The following is an 18,562-nucleotide window of genomic DNA, read 5'->3' on the forward strand; positions in this document are numbered from 1 at the left end:
AGTGGAGCAGATGACCTCATCTGAGAAGCCAACATCAACTTGTGGAAACCTGGTCGAAACAACGGTTTAAAGCAGTCTGTGGACTGAGCTTCATAACAGAAGGGCTTATGGACATGCAGCCAGCATTTAGTATTAACCTCAACACTGCAACATTACATATGTAACAGAAACCCGAAGCCCAGCCTGACAACAGACTTCATTAGAAAATTCAGCAGTCAGTATTTGTAATCAAGAAATGAGATAAAAATCACTAAAGATATAAACAAGTAATTAATCAAACAGCTGTAGGGTAAGCATAAAAAAAATAACAAAATTGATTCAACTTGTTTTGCGTGTGCTCAAAAGGCTCCCTGCTCATAACATTGGAGTCAAACCAAATATGTATATGAAGTCCTCTCATCTCTCGGTTTAGAAGTGTGGTACAAAGACGAAACGGGAGAAAGGCCACAGATCGTCAGCCAGTTTTCTGCAAATTCTCCACAATAGCATTATACGCTCTTAAATCGCTATCCCGGAGACTGCAGGAGAATCTTGAATCCCCTGAATACTATCTCTTTACTTAGATTTCCATTCTCATGGAATAATTAAGTAACACTTAAAAGTGATGCATCATTATGAAATCTGCCCCTCGCATGAATGTGTTTATCGAAACTTGCTCAAATGAGGGGGAAATGATCCTCAGGCAACTTGTCAAATAGTGTACATACAGATGAGTTAGCTGACCTTTCTCTATCATGAGCCAATGTTTGCACGAGCCATTATGATCTATCACAACCTAATGCTTATAACCAATGCTTTATGGGTTCTTGATCCCCGCAGCTCTGTAGTTGTGAATCGTGTCCTCGCTGCTATCTCCGGCAATACAGGCTGCACAGTGTCAGGAGCTCCGTTTAACCTTGTGCAATGAGATGCCTCCCGTACAAACTGCGGATCACGCCAATCACAACAGCATCCTCAGGGGTTAACTCTCAATACAAAGCCTATCTGTGAGGGGTGTGGGTGTGTACCTTACTGAGAAGAAGACGCATTACGCTGTTAATTATATAATCAATTTGATTAATTCTCAAAATGCAAATTAGCTCATTAAAGGACCTAAACTTATAGAATTACCACTGATTAGCTGGCTAAGCACTAATGCTGCCCTCTGGATACTCTCTTATTAAGCTATATTAACTGTACCTTTCCCACGATTGCTGTGACATAAAACTTAAATTATTACTATCAAATTAAAAAGAATGAGAACGGAGCATATAGTCGACAACAAAGATGAGAAGGAAACACAGACAGTGTTAAGAGTAATGGGCATTAGGCAGACGATATCTCGAGGCAATTTGTGCACACACTAACCTTTACTGCACAAAATAAGGCCGGTTATTTAAGAGCACATTAACAGGCTTTTCTGAAAGTACCCCCCCCCCCCCGTCTGCTTGTTTGTCTCTTTTGCAAATAACGCTTTGACTTTGTGTGTCTGCTTCATCCTCCCGTTTTTCTTCTCTTTCATCTCACCCTCAGTGCTGCCAGTGCCACCGCTGTGGCGGGGACTGGCTGACGTGAGGCAATAACAGGTATATCAGAGCGAGTGGTGGAGGAGGATGCGAGCTGGCCCGGCTTGGCACATGTGTCTGTTGAAATTAAATCAAGCGGGGGCGTCGGGGTGGGAGGTCTTGGGAGATGAGCATTTACAGTATATTTGTGGGGTTTCATCGCGTCGGCACGCTCACATGTGTATGGCGTGTTTTTTTGAGGGTGGGTGGGTGCAGAGCATTAGATCCATCAGCATGAGTCCTGAAGCTTACAGGCAGCTTACAGAGCGGCAGGGGGGTATGTGGCAGGGGGTAGTGGAGAAGGAGGAGATGGGGGGTAAGACATGAGAGGAGGGAGTGTGCGTGTGTGGAGGAGGAGGGGGGGGGGGGGGGGGGCTGGAAGGCTCAGGGAGGAATAGGGCACAGCTGGTTTTTAATTGAGTCTCCCCCTCCACTTCTATGTGTGTATGCCCGTGTGTGTGTGTGTGTGTGTGTGTGTGTGTGTGTGTGCGCGCGTGCGTGCAAACAAGTACACACCCACTTATTTGTACTCAGCAATTTTCCCAGCTGATGGCTCAGAGGAACTAAACACTTCGGCATGGCGGCAACCTTCACACAAAACCCTCCGCGAGGGCTCTGCTTTCGGTCACGTGACTGATACAGCGGCCCACCAATCAAGGCCCTCGACAGCTGCGTGCTCCCATGAATCATAGTGCTTCAGTCTCGGCACAAGCCGAAACAACCTGCCTCCTGCTTTAACTCAGCTTGTGATCTCAGTTGGGAGGATCTGAGGTTATATCTAAATTCAACCTTTTCAGGGTTTTTTTTCCATACTTAATGACTAGGTATGTGAAGGCACCGCTTAACATCTCATTTGGAGAGACAGTTTCACAGGCACGTTTGAAAGAGATTTTCCGTCTCAGATATGTGTTTACCCCATTAGCATTATCACACTTTTCTTAACTTTGTTGAGCAAGTAATTTAACATGGGTATGAATTTTACATGCACTCTGCAGTCTCAGCTTGTTCTCGAATGAGAAGTCCAACCAAGTGGACTGATGTATCGATTTGTAAAGGCGTAGTCTGTAACATTTTCATCTAAGTTCAACTACCCTCAAGCTGGAAAACAGTGATTTCTCTGGACGTTCGGTTTAAATGGAGTTAAGATATTTTCCCAAAAAAAAGGATATGGCTGTGAGATACATGATTGTGTGTGGCAGCGAAAGAAAAGAAAAGAACGAAACATCCTAAATTTGGAGTAACTGAACATCAGAACTGATTAGGTCATCTGTAGAACTGGATTACACTTTCCAATTTGTATGGGTTCTGCAGGTGATGAACTAAAAAATAATATTGAGTATTGAAATCAGGGTTTCACCTTCATCTAGAAACTGTATTACTTTTGTGTTTGTTTTCCTGTAATTGATGGAGCGCGTAGACTCCACAAGGTCAACATGTAATGTGATACCATGGAGCTGGACATGTGCCAAAGATAAAGGCGCATTAGAGCGAATAATTCAGAATTGGGCAAAGAAAGAAGAATGCAGTATTAAGGACGACGAGAAGAGCAATAGAAGAGTTGTCAACCTCATTTTCAAGTGAAAACAGAAACCTTTCATTGCGTTGTAGGCGCCTGTTTGTGGTGCGCGAAGTCGCAATATGACTTTTGGAAAATAGCTCCCAAGTTGAAACTTTTCGAAGATGGTCTGACTCATTCCCTGTGTAAATAGGGGAAAACGCAACTATTTGAAAATGCTCCAACTCTGTGCACACGGGGGGGGAAAGTGCCAGCATTTCTAAAATGCTGCTGCGCCGACTGGTGGCCTTATAATGGGAAAATTAAATTTTTTCAGCGTTTCTGCCGTTTCTGTGTAAATGAACATGGTTTTCAAAATGTTACAGAGTAAATGTGAAACTTTTGTGAAACAAAAACGCAAAAAAAAAAAGATGAGTTTTAACTTGAAATGTATGTCGGGCCTCAGAGCAGTTTGCAGGACCTAAGGAGAGTTGTTAACTAGAAGACGAGTTGACGGAATGTGTCTCAACAGCAGCATCTCTGCCTCAGGCTGATTTGCACAAAGTTGCAAACAGACACAATCGTAAACAGTGCAAAAAAAAAAAAAAAAAAAGTCTTGTATTCAATCTCAGCATAAACTCCTCCCTGTATTTTATCGAGACACACCTGGTTTTCCTTATTTAGAGCTGTTCGTGGATCGAGTTCCACGTGTGTGCGCACAATAGCAAGTTCGACAGACAAACACGGAGACAATCACATAGACTCGCACCTGCGTGTGTGAGTGTATTCAGAGTCAGCAGTTAGTGTCAAGTTGATGTTTTTGAAGAAAACCCTACCGTGCACTTACCGAACATGCAAAGCTCAACCCGAGGGCACTAACCACTGCTCCAGGGCTAAATTCATTAATAAATAAATAACAAACAAAGACATTTAAAAAGGACAAATGAACGTTTAAATGCATCCATTTACTGCACATCGAGTATTTGAACTTCTCGTTGAGCCAGTGATTTAATGGAATGATAATGGAGAAAAATAAGCTAACTTTATTCAAATTACCAGTTTGGCAGTAGTCACCTTGTCAGCTTTTTTTTTTTATTTATTTATTTTTTTTCCTTTTGTTAAACTGCTGCAATATGATGGGGTTTAGCCACAGAAAATTTACAGAAATAAATGTGGTGAATTTTAAATCAGTCCTTTTGTTGAGATTATTGTAGATACTTTAATACTGAATAGAAATATAGCAAAAGAGAGAAAGAACATTTTCTTGGTATATTTCTTATTCATTTAGATGATAATGCTGTCTAATAATAGTTGACACAAAAAGAACTCTTGTAGAACAGAGCAGGATGTGGTTTTCTAGATATCACTGGTGAAGTAATTAATTCACAGTGGTATGGTGATTAGCACTCTTGTCTTATAAGCGAGACTGTCCTGTTTGAGTCTAGAGAGCCTTTCAGTGTGGAGTTACCATGTTTTCACTGTGCATGCACAGATTTCCTCTGCACACATGGATGGTGAAAATAATGATATACCGTTTATATCATCTGAGTGAAATCCAGTGAATTCTGCACAAAGTCAAACAAATGCACAGGAATTAAATGTGACGATATCGTAAACCCAACTTGTTTGTTTGCCTGGAAATTGTACATAGAATTTCACTGCTTCTTGACTTTGAACATGACTTTATGTAACCTAAGAAAAAATGAAAGACAATAGTACAGAGGAATAAAGAGATACAAGCATTTATCATAAAAACTTGAGTGTACTTCTATTACCATTAGTTGAGATTGGTGTTGGTGGAATAATAATACATTTTTTTAAAAAAAGATACATTTCAGACTATTACTTTGATTTGAGGGTGATTATTTTATCTTTTAATGAAGAAATTACACATTTAATTTCTATGTCATAATCAATATGTAAGAGCATGATTTCCAACCACCATTATTTCACTCTGCAAAGAGGAGAAAATATGTTGCGAGGACACATACTGTGCAAAGCAGTTGGCACCGCAAATGCATTGCAGTGTGTGATAACAAGGTCCGTGGCTCCAATCAGTGGTATGGATATGAAAGGATACCGAAAAAGAGTAAAAATGCTGCCCCACGAAAATCATAACTGCTCTTAGCACAAACAGCCCAAATTTGTAAAAAAAAAAAAAAAGAAAAAAAGAAATGATGCAACACCAGAACAAACTGGCAAAGACACATCAAGAACGTCTTTTTGTTTTGATGAGTTAAGAGGAAGAAAAAAAAAGTGAGCTGCACAATTTGATAAAGAAGACTGCAGCGTTAACTAGAAGACTGCTTTTCCTTGACAGCATCAACAGAGTGGTAACACATTCTCTGTCCCACCTCCTCTCCCAAACGGACCAAAACACAAAGCAGAAGATTGATGAGACGAATCCATAGCTGCTTACTGTATATTTTAAGCTCACTTATGTTTAGATGTTCATGCCTGGGTGATGTAACGATGCGATGATCGAGACAATTATCTTTCCTTCCAATGACTAAACAGTTCATTTTTCACTCGTGCTTAGACAGTAAATGTTGGCTTGCTATTAAGATTAATCCAGTTGTAGATGTTTCTTTTTTAAATTTAAATTTTTTATTTTTTCATCGGTGTCCTTCAAGGTAATGTTTGACCATGCTATCAGTGGAGAATGGCTACACAATGCAACAGAAGTAAAAATCTAGCTGATGCATTAGCTGACTAAAGTGCTCTTGGTCCATGGTGTCCTACTTGTTTATTCTTGACCGCATCTGAATGCTGTCAGGGGCCCCCTTTTCCAGCTCTGCCCATGATATGCCAATTTGCCTGGACTCACAAATGCACCCACGCACGCACTCAAGCACACATACACGCATACACACAGAAACAAAAGATACTCTGCGTTGTCTATGCTGCTCTTTCACAGTGGAGCTGACACCACATGACTGCCACCTCATTAGAGGCTTTAGCCCGTGAGCTAACAGGCCACAGAGACAGTGGGCCATGCCACATTTACTAATTATAATAATAACAATAACACTGCCTAAGGATGCTACTTACTTTTCTTTTCAATTAATTTTATCAGATTCACTCAAGGGGAAAGAAGTGGAAGACGCTGAGGGAGGGGGCAGCTGCGACACGCTGGCCCTATAGGTGGGAAATGATGTGTTTATTCTACGCACTCGGCCAAATGACAGGCAGTATAATTGCTGCCAAATAGCATGAGCTGACCTGCTTTTATATGTAAAACCCATTTGTGCCCGATAGAACTACTACTGAGGGTACTTTTTAGAAAACCTTTCATGTAACTAAGCATGTACTCAATAAAGCTGCGGGTATGTCACATACAGGAACGTTATTTGAGCCTCCGGACGCCTGGTTTATTTTTTTATTTTTTTCATAATTTCTTGCTGGTGCTTTTTTTGAGAGTGAGCACTTGTTGATATGCAGAAGTCGCTGTGTACGGGAGGGAATAACTAAACAGATATTTCTGAATGGAAGCTGTGGCCTTCTGTGAGATATTGCTTTTGATATTCCTCAACTTTCCCCTGGATCACAGTTCAGCCTCTGCTATTTCATGTTATTATGTTTGGAATAGATAGCAGTTATCCACGGGTGCCTCCTCGAAACAGATACTCCGCGGCACCTAAATCTGTTCACGAGCACAGAAATATACACTGAATCATAGTCAGATTGTGTTGTGATAATGTATTCAGATATGGTATGTGTGTCTTGGAGGAATGTATAATTTATTTTGACACTTTTGTCAGCCGTATTACCATTTCCTGGCACATACTGTAACAAACGGGGTAAAACACAATTCTCACTCAGGCAGGGTGAGATTTCAAAACAACAGCAGTAACTCCGGGAGCATATGTGGACTGTGAGAGTTGTCTTATTGTGCCATACCTGATCTCTCAGAAGAAAACTAATTTGTTTAATGCAGGGAGAGAGATCACTCCTAATCCCACTGCACTGAGGCGACGTGTTGTTTGTATTAACGTGAACAAGGCTCCGTGAAAGTTTCTTCAAACCATGCACACTAACATTATGTACTTGACTCAGTTTAGAAGGGTGACCAGCTTTGTCTGACCTCTTAATAACCTAAATGAACTGGTTTTAAACGTGTATATATATATATATATATATATATATATACTTTTTGTGTATTGTCATTAAAGACACTTTGACATGCTTGTACATACAGTATATGTTTATATGTTGCCTAACTTTAACAGTTCTGACATGGTTCATTTCAGTTGTGCTCAGTCAGATGAACACTAAAGCCAGAGTTGGATGCTTTTCTAAAAGTTCCACCTTGGGAACCATTTTTTTTAAAAAGTTGCATTTTCAGCGGCTCCAAGCACCATTGTCATGTTGATTGACCCTAATAATACTATGAATGTTTTCCGTTTCCACTTGAAAACATTGTTAAGCGGTGCTTGCGTGTAGTTTCTATTGAGACGTTCACTCTCGATACTGGCGAGTTGGCAGTTTGGTCCAGTGAGTTGATGAAGTAGCATCCGTCACCTATTTTAATGTAATCTTTTTATTATATATTTTTTTCTATCATCCCACAATAAATAATATTTCAGCATACAGGGAACAACCAGTGGGACATTTTAGGAATCACATCCACAAACTTACAACCCGGTTAGAAATTATAAAATAAATCTAAAGTTACATTTGTGTGGCTTTACTTACTTCACTTCTTTAATTATTATTGAGCCTCTTTTGTATTAGCTTGTACTGTTGCTCTTTGTTTTTGGTTCATCGATTACGGCATCGTACCTGGTTGAATTGAAAGTGGATGGATTAAGTTACATTAGCACTGTGGCTTCATGGCAATAATGTTCATAGCAAAAGTGTGGCTCTTGGCCTTTCTCTGTGGAGTTTACCTGTTGTGCATGCATGTTTTGTTTTTTTTCCACATCTCTAAAAAAGTGCATTTGGTTAATTTTTTGCTCTTAGGTCTGAATGGGAATGTGTATGACTGGATGGATGGATGGATGGATGGATGGATGGATGGATGGATGGATGGATGGATGGATGGATGGATGGATGGATGGATGGATGGATGGAGCATCCTGCAATACGAAGTTGGACACAGTGGTACAAAAGGTGGATAGAAAGTTTAGAATCCATGTATTGAAAACTGTTTTGACCATCATGATTATTACTATAACGTGTATACTCATTAGCAAACATTTACTCCCAAAATCACTGAGAATGGAAATAGTGTTACTTACATGTAGGGAGAAAGCTAAGAAACAGTATAAACTCAGTTTCACAGAGGCGCTTGTGGTTGGATACTGTCAGTAATTGAGCATCAGCTGAGTTCTATAATACGTTGGCCATGGCTATTGAGACAGTGGACCATGTTTTCCTTGTACAGATGGCCGTGGGAAACATTTCCACTACCCTCCTGTGATATTGTCATATTAAATGTCCTGCCAAGTGGGCCAGTGACAGTAAAAGATGTCTCTCAAAGGTAAATTACTGCGGCCCTCTGTGCTAACATCCACTCATCTTACTTCATATTCATCGGCTCAGACTGTTCTAAGTGGGTAAGATGCCAAAAATGTTTACAGTCAGTTCCACATAGGAATTGAACAACAAACAAATCAAACGTGTCTTCAAAAGAAAAGAAATAAAAGACACTCAGAGGATGTTGACTAATGGAAGGCCGAGATGACAGATCCATTTGACTGACCTTAAAAAGCAAGAGAAGGATGAAAAAAATACTGTCAGGGGGGTCTAAAAATATAATTAACTCAATTAAGTCCTGTCTTATTTGCATGGTCTCAATTAATGTGCAATTCATGTAGCTGCAACAGGCACACACCAGAAATCAAATTAGCCGAGATGAGACAGCATCTGTCTTTGGCTCCCATGTCCCTCTGGACTGGCAGGGATGTCACGGCTGGCTCCAAACAGCCCATTGTTTCCACAAGAGCTCCATGAATGGGTGGATGACAGCATGTTGTACGTCAGTCACAGAGACCAACTTACTCTGTTGAAACACACAGTAGTATTATTAGAGAGCAAGATGGTGATTTAATTAACGGACACACTGTTGGTTATTAGATATGTGAAAAGTCGTTAGTGCAAGCTCGAGGGATGGTTTATTCTGAAGGACCATATTTGCCCTGTAAGACACCTCAACCCATATTGGTGGTAGCGTAACCTGAACTTTGAAGCAATAAAATCCACAGCTCCTGGGGGTGTTAGGGTCAGGGCTGTTGTAATCCATTATTCTCTTTGTCATCAATAACTTACATGCTTGGGAGTGCTTGAAGATTGTGTACTGCTTTGGTTTGAATTTAACAGTTAAAGTCATTGTTCTGTTCCATTGTAACTTAAGCTCTAATAATAATAATGACATCTCATCATGCAAAAAGGTTTATTTTCACACTCTCAGCTACCTTACGTCACGCAATTTTTCGCAGTCAATCACGTTTTATGTGTCCGAATGTATTTCAGAAAAAAAAACTGTCATCAGCGGCAGCCAGGAAGATATAAAGGGGTACAAAAGGCAGGAGTGGAGTGGGAGTAAGTCTTGAACTTCTGCCTCGACTCCAGCACAGCCTTGACTCATTCCATTAAAGAAGCTGCATGCAACAGTTCATCACTGTGATATACTGGGTCAGGCTCTTGTGGTCAGGCACTTCTGGAAAGCAAATGCAAACTATGCCGTAGCTAATGGATAATCCTTATGGAACGGACATCGTAAACAGCTGTTTTCTTCTGGTATTTTATATCTATTTGAAGTCATAATTGTTGATGTTGATGTCTTAAATATATTGCTTTGTTGCACATATATAAAGTGCAATATTTAGAGCAGAATAACAAGGGTCACCACACAGGAGACGCCGCAGTGCACGAGTCAGCCAAAAACTGCTTCCTGCAGACGAACGCATCCAAACATTCAGTGGCTCTTTCTGCTGGAGATTCTAGTTCAAAAGACTATAATGCAGTGGTAAAACAATGGTCATATAATTATAATTCACTGTTCTCCAAAAATGTAGAGAAGTGTACAATAAGACTCAGTACTGATCTTATTGTAAAAAAAAACAACAATAAACTTATTGTGTCGATGTGTATGTGTGTGTGTGTGTGTGTGTGTGTGTGTGTGTGTGTGTGTGTGTGTGTGTGTGTGTGTGTGTGTGTGTGTGTGTGTGTGTGTGTGTGTGTTCATGCTCACAGTTGCCTGAGAAACTTCTAATTGTGGAAGTGAATTGTCTCAATTATCTCCCAATGTGTTTTGAGGACAATAGTGAGCGATGACGGTCTGGTGGCAGTGAAAGCGGGTGAGGGGAGTGGCTAAACGTCCTCTTCAACCTTCCAGCTCAGCATGACACGTTCCTCTTCTGGTGCTGCATCCGTGTGCCAGATTAGTGTGCGATGTGTACATATGGTGAACAACAGTGCAGGTATTAGCTCGCCCTCAGTAGTTTTTTGTACCCTTAAAATTTTAATCTCAATAATTACACTGGTGAGGTGCTTTTCAATTTGTTTGTGTTGGGTATATATCATCATCGCTGTATCAACATGCATGCCACAAAATGGATGATTGAATTGTAATAAATTATTGTTCTATGCTGCACTGTGCTTTCATGCATTTCAGATTTGATGAAAAAAAAAAAGTGCGCTTGATATTAACTCCCAAAAATTGTGCAAGTAATTATTTAGTTATTTAGACTTGGTGTTTTATGTTATAGTTTGCAAAACACTTTTAGATTCAATTAAAAGAAAAAAACAACAACATCTGAGCTCCTTCTGAAACACAATAAAAAAAAAAGGAAAAACAGCAGAAATATATTAACATCATTTACTTGCAGTAAGTGTTTGTATTTATCGTAAATGAATGCATATAGCATGTTTACCTGATTATGGTGCAGTTGGAAGTCACTCAATCTGTGGAATCTGATTGCTCTATTTTTGTGGTTTTAAGTTTTAGTAAACCTTAACAAGTCAAGAGAAGCTCCCAATATAAATAATTTACAATGTTGGGATTTTTTTTTATGATGCTATTCTACATTCAGACCAATGGAAATCCGAGCATCAAAAACAGCAAATGAAAATCAAATTGGGCCACTTCGATCACACACTGTTTTTGCTTTTGTCACAAAACTACACGTGTTTTGATTTTGTTGTGTTTGAAAACGCTACATCAAATAGAAAGTGAAAAAGTCTGGAGCCCAGCCCGGATGACATACTATGTGATTTCAAGTACAAAAACTTGAATCCTTGAGTGGGTGGCTTCATTGCAACTTTTGATTGGCAGACATCGCTAACACATTTATTTCAAAACGTGCAAACTGGGACGGAATTACAACACAGTGTTTGTGTTCCTATGTGTGGATGTGTGAAAATGCTTATGGTTATGTCCTGTAACTACTAAGAGCAAAAAATGGAACGAAAATACCAATTTGTGCACCTCGGCCATTGTGTGATTCTTGGTGGCTTCTCATTTCCTGTACATGTTGGGATATTTCGTGGGCAAATAAACACTATGTGTGCCTGTTTTGGACATAAATGTGACCGGTGCTGGATCTGGCGGGTTTTCACCCCCATCGAAATGGGCCAATTTTCTCTGTGACGTGTCCTGTGACTGCTTTGAAAGAGAAGATGGAGATTCCTTCGAGTTCCAGCTTGGCCAGTAAATGGCGCATGTCTCCTCCCATCAATCACAAGACAGACAGCTGGCTGCCTAATATACACCTCCATTAGGAGTATGGGCTCCTCACTGAAAATCACTGGGATCTCAGTAGATGCCGCGAGTATGAGGCGGACTTGTCCTGAGGCGGATCGCCACTACTTTTCCAGCCGAAGGTGTGAATGAGTGTCAGGCTTTCACTTAACAGATTTTCGACCTCAAACTCTGGCGGCGAACATCAGTGGAGGCAGTGAACTCCGCAGCTCCGGCTGATGGCTGAATACAAATGAACTTGACAGCTTGTACGTAAAATTTTCTTTCAAAAAATAAGACCTTGGGCAAAATTGTTATTGTTTATAAAAAAAATGCCAGATACATAAGCCTAAGTAGGTCAAGTCACTTAAATTATTTAGTGCCACAGTAAATATTTAATCTACATCGTGAAGGCCTTTCCTCCTACTGACTTCAGTGCTGAATTCTGTGACGACATGACTGACTCGGTTGGCCTCTGCGTTGCTGTTTTGCCTTGCAGGTAATAAAGTTGGGTGGGTGAAATCACTCTGCTGCCTCCTCAGCCGTCCCCTGAGCCTGCATCATCTATTTATTCAACTTGTCACGATAAACATTTGCTGCAATTTAACTTCCGTGTACTTACCACAAAATTCAGACATGTATACATCAATCCAACCACTATATCGCTTTAACCAACTCCGGGCGGCGAGCTGCTGGAGCTGAGCCCTGCTGTGTATAGGTGAAGGCAGAATACACACTCCACAAAGAAACACACGATCACACATATCGACAATTTAACAAATTAACCTTAACAGGAAAATCCCATCCCAGCTCAACCTGGACTCGGACCCGGGGCCTTCTCGTAAGTGGTCTTACCACTACTGTGAGTGGGAACGGCAGTTTATTCTAATCAAACCTGATTATACCAGCCTATAAGATTGGAAATGAATGTGTGCTAATTAGCAATGCATGGCTCATTGACTTGTTTTTAATTGCTGCTTTCAGGATATAATTTAATTTTGGGGGATTTGCAAAGCAAAAATCACCTATTTTTGGCCAGCTATAATAAAATATGAAAATAACTAGTACATTTAAAGAGGGTTGGCTATTTTTGTACAAAAAAACCCCTCTATAAACGGCTGAAAACGTCTGCGTTAGACCTTTTTTCCAAGCTACTGTTGGTAGTCAGCGTACTGGGCTTGTTAACATCTCATGAATGATCATGCCTGCATAGTTTAAATGACCCATGTGTACATTTGTCCCTCTCGTGTCTATTATTATAATCATTAAAGAGGCAAAGGAGAAAACACTGTAGAGATGGAATTACACTGCATGGATACACACAGGATTTTTTTTTTATTCCTAAGAGTTTAATTCTTTCTGGGAAAAAATACTATTTTTAATTTCAATGAGTTCATATTTTTTATAGACGCAACAAAACCACTTGTTGTAAGCTAACTTCATGATCACTTTTCAATATAGCGTTGGTTGCAAATATGGATGTTTTTTTTTTATGGACCCTGATCAAATATTTCGAGTAACCAAATTTGTCTAAACAGTGGCTGCTTGATATTGCATCTTTCAAGTTAGAATCATGAGAGAAACACACAAACGCGCACGTACAAATACTGGCAATTGGATTCACTGGAAGCCGCCCGGGGTAACCTAAGATCTCTTTAAAATAAAATTAGCAATTTGTATCAAACGTTTAGTGAAAAGAAATGCATTAATGTTTGAACCTAAAAATAAGTGTTGGTTCTCTAAAAGGGTGCTTGGGGGGGAAAAAGCTTGGCCATCATGCTAAAAGAGCAATCTTCCTTTGTTTTAAGGCCTCGACTTGCCCAATCCTTAGTGCAGAGGTTTGATGTGCTCATAAGATTTCCCACATTCCAAAGAAATGCTGACAATTTAGCGATTTCATTTCCTTTATTTCCAATCTTTTCCAACTGGGATCGAACTGTCTTACCGCAGTGGAGGGGTATTGGCAGATCGGACAACCTAGATGTCCAAAAGCTGAGTGATCGGATGAACCCAGCCTGAACCTTCTCAGAGCAGTTTCAGAGTGGCCTAAGCCCGTATGGCTGCGTACCTGACTGGAGACCCCCACTTAAACACCATCGCTACTTTATATAGCACAGGTGCAGCAGTCACCTGCATACGAAAATGGAGGCGGAGCTGAAAAATGAACTGCCAATATCCCACCAGCATCCACAGATGAATAAATAATGATCCATCAAGTAAAATAGAGGAATTAATGCTAACCGGAAACATGTTGTAGATTAGAATCAAGGTTAGAATCAAGCATTTGACTCCAGCATATGCTTTAACTAATCCTATGGTTTCAGGATTGTTGAGCAGTGGTGGCCGAGAGGTTAGAAAATAAGACTTGGGATCTGATGTCCGCTGGTTTGAATCTCACACCCACGGCTGCGGGTTAGCACTATGAGCAACAAGCCCCCGACTAACTGGAGAATTTGTGTCTAGAATAGGCAACAGGCAATAGGCTAAGTACACATGAAGCTAGCTTTTTGTAATTATTCAATGATTGAGAGCGATGACAATCCAAAAGAAACAAGAGTGAAGATATCCTTTGCGTGAGGTGCTGCATGTCGATGGCGACACAATAGTGGCGGTTTTGTGAGAGCTCTGGTTACTGGGTCAACACAAAACAAGAGAGGATGTGTGGCGCAGCGGGAGAGATGGATGTGTTTTGACTGCCACACCTCAGCCATATCAAACAACCATTATTACTCTTTCACATGAAATAAAGACACAGAAACCGGAAACAAACAGCAATTTCATTGCCGTTCTTATGAAGTGTGCACTTTGTGAGAAGACACAATGAACACTCAGTCAATCAATATCTCGCCTCTCTTCCTGCTGTCTCTCAGTAATATATTGGAAATGGAGTTACAAAGATTGATTCTGTACACAGCGCTACAGGCCAGAGGAAAATTAAATGAAAATGTAAATGAAGACTGCTGTGTTGGCCGTGTTTTCTCCCTCAACTTGTTAACCTACTTTGAGGCCTTTGCCATAGCTACTCGGTTTTCCGTTAGTTTGCTATGTCTCCGTGAATAAATTCTTGTAGAGACAAAAAGATGGAGACATGAGAGGGCAGAGTAAGGTACGGAGGTAGGATGCTTAGTCGGAGACTATAATCATTACTAAACATAACTAATGCATAATGTCAGACATGTGCGGCTGTTAGGAAGCGAGCAAGCGAAGCAGCCATCGATTTTGGAGAGGAGAATATGGCTGACAGCACAAAAGAGGAGGAAAAACTTCATGGAAAGGTCAGAAAGCTATTTCAGAAACTGACGCGAAACCATGCGCTCGCCACGCAAAATTGCACCAGGGCGGACGCACACACACACACACACACACACACACACACACACACACACACACACACACACACACACACACACACACACACACACACACACACACACACACACACACACACGTAGACAAAAAAGCAAACAAATACAATCACCTTGCCTCAGGGTTAAAGGAAGCTGTGCAGCCACTCGAGTTGTAAGAAATGGCTTTGAGCTACGAATGAAAAACTTGAAATCTTTAAATCCAAGGAAGCGAGGTTAATGTCTGATCCACATCAACTATGAGTGAAATGGCATTGGATACTCACATAATCTGCCTTTGAGTGAAAATGCCAATTATTCATTCTCATTGAATTTCCGCCAATTCAATTTAGGTTTTCATCGACGTCAATGTCGTAACAAAACACAAGTCCTTTCAAGGCACTTTGCAGCGTACGCTCAAGACTTTACAACGGAACAGAAAGAAACGTGACCGTTGACTTGACCTTTATAACAGGAAGAAGTCCGAAGAACTCCAAAATAAAAAGGACCCAGTGATGGGCGGACACATCCTTGACACATCAGGATGACAGAACAAAACAACACAAGGAGGCAACAAAGAACATGACATATAATAATAACACATATTGTGATTTTACATGGTATTACTCCTTTTATAGGTAGATTTGAATAAACATTCACTTCTGAATAAATGGGTTTATGTGAAAGGTGTATTTTTTAAATATTTTTGATTGTGTTTGGGTTTTTTTCATGACTTTTTCTGAGAAATACGGCGTGCAGGTGAAAGCCCCGTCAAGCTCTCCCCCATTCCCTGCGAGGAACCGACCCACCAATGTTGACCTGGAGTTGGCAGCAGTGGTGTCATGAGTTATGTTGCCAGCACGGCTAAAAGTCAAAGCTTGGATATCGAGGAGAGATTGAAACTGCTCTTAAATAGGCACAAAATGTCACACTACTCATACAATCTTTAGCAGTGAAATCTCTATTCTGATACAGATGACATTTTGAAGGTAACCTTCTCCACCCCGCCACTACGTCGTCCTTACTTCAGGCTCAGGCAGTTCCATTTGGTTTCGCACATTAACATTTCGCAGGTAGATTCTCTCTGACTAATCCTCTTTATGTGGTCTGTGGCAGGCCCTCCGCGAGCATCCCCACACCTTGCTGTACAAGGAGTGAGATCTGTGGACGACAGCATGTTGTAATACCTCACATGAAGGTGTTGTTTGTCTAGATTAAAACCCTTCAGTATTATATTGTAAGGAGCCGGTCATTCCATTTAAAACCTGTATAATCCCGGGAGGAAGGTGACAGGGCTATAATAGTGGAGCACAGATCTCGGGCATTGATGTATACAATAGTCTTAACCTCACACATCTCTATTAGTGTGCCCACTGACACAGGCATTACAATCCCCCATGGGAAGTCAACTAAGATAAACAGTGGAGAGTAGCAGACCCGACGCTCATGCCTCAAATATAGCCGCTCATTTTTCAAAACACAGCAGGTGGCGATACTTCAAATGTGATAGGGCATCTGTCTAGTTTTGAGTTAGTTTCATTTAATCTCATGGTTATTCGGCAAAAACTTGCCTTCCAAAAAGAAAAAAAAAAAAGTGTTAGCAGAAAGAGAGAGAACAGTGCACGCTAAAAAAATTGTGTCTGTCAAAGTGGGTGCGTGCATGCGGGTGCATTTGTGAGTGTGTCTTTGTAATGATGTTTGGAATCTGCAGGGATGCATAAAGACTTTGATATGCAGCTGCGACACATTAGTTATGTGTGCACATAGCTGCATGTGTGATGCGTCTCTGTGTGGGGGTGATGGCGGCTTTGACTGTGACACAAACCTGTGCATCTGTGTGGGGCCTCGAGTGTTGGGAAATTGGCCTAACATCTGTGAGGGTGTAAAGACACATTTTATCCGTGGTGGGGACATAGAGGAGATCACACAGGCCCAGAGGGAGTCCGAGGGTTTCTGGTCTGGTCCAGGCATCCTGCTGAGGACAGAAAGGGAGGAAGGATAGAAGGGAAATCTTTATTTATATATATATATTTTTAGGGCTGTGGGCCACCGATGAGCCGGGTGGAGCAAAGAGAAATGGGGATTTGGCTTTTCACAACACAGCAATTCCTCCCTGCCCCTGTACACCAGCCCCACTCTTTGATTTCCTCTGGCGTGTCCCCACTCTTTCAACAAAGCAAAAGGATGCGTATGTCTGTGTGTGTTGGAGTGAGGAGGAGATGGGTTCTGCCTTATTTGCTAACATGGTCCAGCCCAGCAGAAGGCAAATCACATTTGGTGGGGGTGTCAGTCCTATTCCCATGGCGGGATATTTTTTTCTACTTTATGCCACTCGACAATAAATCACGCCACCCCACCGCCCCCCCCTGGAAGGCTTGGACATGCCACCACTGGCAACTAAAACAAGTACCTCACTCAGTCTGATTTATTCCTCCTATTGCAGGGAGGAAAGGAGGAGGTGCTAGCAGGGTCCCTGGGAATGGTTAGCGGAAAGGGGCTCACTCGCTTGCATGTGTGTCTGGCGACTGCCCGCCTGAAATGTATGTAAAGGCGAAAAAGAGGGAGCAAAAAGGAGGACGAATGGACGGCTCCGTGATTCTAACTTTAGACCACCCCGATGTGTTTTTACTCCCACATAAGGTGGTTTGCTTTGTGAGGTTGGCAGCAGAATCTGAGCCTGGCTTTGTGTCGGACTCTGGCCCATGTGGAGGCTGGAACAAGACCTCCTCCAAGCTCATAAGTAAGAGCTACACATGCTAGGACTAGTGCACATGCATGTACACGCCTAGGAAAAGCGTGCCAGCACTGGACTGGGCATGACTAGAGATGATATGTCTGAGAAAAAGGCTTCCTCCAGATACCAAATTAATCCGCAGGCTGGAAGATGCAAATGATCATGGATCCAGCAGCATGAAGCCAGAACTCACACAGCACCATGGACAGATGGCCTGCAGGACCACATCAGCACTCATACTCACATACCTCTCCGTCATTGTATGTCTCTCTTGCTCTATCTGTGCCATCCCTCTCACCAGCAATGCCTTCCAAGCCAATCTCTTTGTTTTTTTCCCCCAATCCGACTCATTCTAGCTCTTTCTCTTGCTTTTCCCATATTCAGTCTATCTCTCTCTGTTTCTCATACATATAGGTCATAAAGCTGCACCTGACAATGTCACACAAACACTTACATAAAGCAAAAAAAAAATAAAAAATCTGTACAAGGACATCTGGAGTTTTAGTTCATTTGAGGCAATTTAAAGTTAGGTAGATTGTTTTCATTTTCTTGCCCTTTCTGACTCTTTCGAGCAGGCTGCAGCTCAGCTTGCACAGTGCAGAAGGCAGAGTGCAGAGTCTCTGACCTATTTAGGAAACTGGCAAGAGAGCAGCCAGGGAACATCAAAATACTTCAAAGGCTCCCTTTGAATCCATCGTTACGCCCAACTTAGTGTGAGCGTGTGCACTCGCTCACTCACTCACACAGACACGCACGTACGAA

Source organism: Lipophrys pholis (assembly GCF_963383615.2).
Source record: "Lipophrys pholis genome assembly, chromosome: 6".
Classification (NCBI taxonomy): Eukaryota; Metazoa; Chordata; class Actinopteri; order Blenniiformes; family Blenniidae; genus Lipophrys; species Lipophrys pholis.